This window comes from Oreochromis niloticus, unplaced genomic scaffold (assembly GCF_001858045.2).
Source record: "Oreochromis niloticus isolate F11D_XX unplaced genomic scaffold, O_niloticus_UMD_NMBU tig00002260_pilon, whole genome shotgun sequence".
In the NCBI taxonomy this organism is placed as follows: domain Eukaryota; kingdom Metazoa; phylum Chordata; class Actinopteri; order Cichliformes; family Cichlidae; genus Oreochromis; species Oreochromis niloticus.
Genome location: NW_020327608.1, coordinates 27731 through 29617, shown reverse-complemented (window position 1 = coordinate 29617; position 1887 = coordinate 27731).

Sequence of the window (1887 nt, the reverse complement as noted above, 5' to 3'; positions counted from 1 at the left end):
AGGAAAATAGTGTACTGTGTAATTCTTGCAGTCTGTCTTTCTCCCAGTTTAGCCGTGAAATACAATATGTTTTCTACAGTCATTGGTGCCAACAGAAAGCAGAAGTTTAAATTTGGGTGTTACTTTGCCCAGGCTGCTACCATAGAAGAAGAATGTAGACCAATAGTACCTTAACAATTTCCGCTGATCGTTTCCGTTGTTACGGGTTCACTGTATTGGAGATGGATACAAGAGGAAAACCAAAATGACAACACTGGTCCGGCTTGGTTGAGGTTACCTAAAAAGGTAAACCTGTTTCTCCATCACCTGTTCAGCTCTGATGATTCAGTAAGGACATCTCCTGGTTTCATCTTCATGTTTCCCTCTCACCAGATATACAAACCAATATCATGACCAGCAGGTTTTACAGCTGTGGCTCCAGTAAACCTCAGCTGATACTAGAAATTAATATTAAATAAATTCTAACAACAGCTGATCAAGCTTAAACGTGCTGCTGTTGTTTAGCGCGACATCCGGCGGTTTCCTCTTTCTGGCACAAAGTGGGCATAAACAAACGAGAGAAAAGCCGATCAGCTGATCATTGATCAGTCTCATGATTAAAGTAGCAACAGGAGAGAGAGGGGAGAGAATGAGAGAAGAAGAAACAGCTGTGCAGCATAACGACAGAATAAATCCACCTTTGTGTCTTTTTCCATCCTAGCTGAAGTCCGGGCCAAACTGTGTCCCTTCTCAGCTCAACACGAAACGCGTAATAATTTCTCTGAATGCGGGACAATTCCGTCTTTTTACAGGACGGTTGGCAACTCTACTAACTAACCTTATGAATAAAATAACTATGAATTACTATCAGTAACATCATAGCACCGACCCAGCTGTATAGAAACTACGTCATGCTAGCTAGTACGCAGTACTAGTTCAGTTCACCTGATACTCGGACCAGCCCCGCCTCGGGTCTCTCCTCCTCCTGCCTCCCTTCTCCCTCATCCACCTGCTGGCCTCCACCGCTTGCTAATGTTGCTGAATCTGTGGAAGCTCCGCCATAGCCACCACCAAACAATTGAGTTATTTTTTACACACCGGCCAACATCTGGCCAATCCACCACCTTTCATTGTTTATACCGTTACAAAAAAAAAAAAAAAAAAATCATCAGGCCACCGAGCAAATGCCCGGTATGGCCAGTCCAGCTATGGTCGTGCCATCAGTTAACCACGCGTGCCTAGGGTTGCTGACCCCTGGTGTAAATAAATGAAATGACATAAAAAATGTAATTTAATTTGAATTGCAGTCCCCTTGGGGGAAAAAAGAAAGCAGGATTCAAGTACAGAGCAAGGCTAGGATCAGATCCAGAGCCGCGTGTGAAGCGGTGGATTCGAACCTTTGACCGTGGTATTTGAAACCTGCCCGCATAGCCTGTCAGCCGACAGGCCAAGTGAATAATGGCAAATTTGGTGTATTTAAAGTGCACATTCTTTCTTCATGAAATGAGTACATATGAAATAATTTGCAGTCAAAGTGTTAGAGCTGCAGAGAGCTATTCCGCTATGTTTGGAAGCTGTTTACATAGCAAATAACATATACATGTATGTACATAACATATATGTACATACGTGTATATGTTGCCATGGAGACATAGTCACTCACATTAGCTGGCGGTGCATGTTTAGTACAGTCAATGATGTGATTGTGCGCACAGTGTCATCATGATCATGATCATGTTGAGTTATAAAGCAGGTTAAAACAAGCACAGCTGACAGTCCCCAGCTGCAGATAGCGGGAGCGCAGAGCTGCGCAGCCGCGGGGTGTGCCCTTTAAATAGAGCAGAATTGCTGCCGTTCGATTGGCCTGCCAAATGGCCTATGGGAAACAGTGACTTGGCCTGTAAGCAG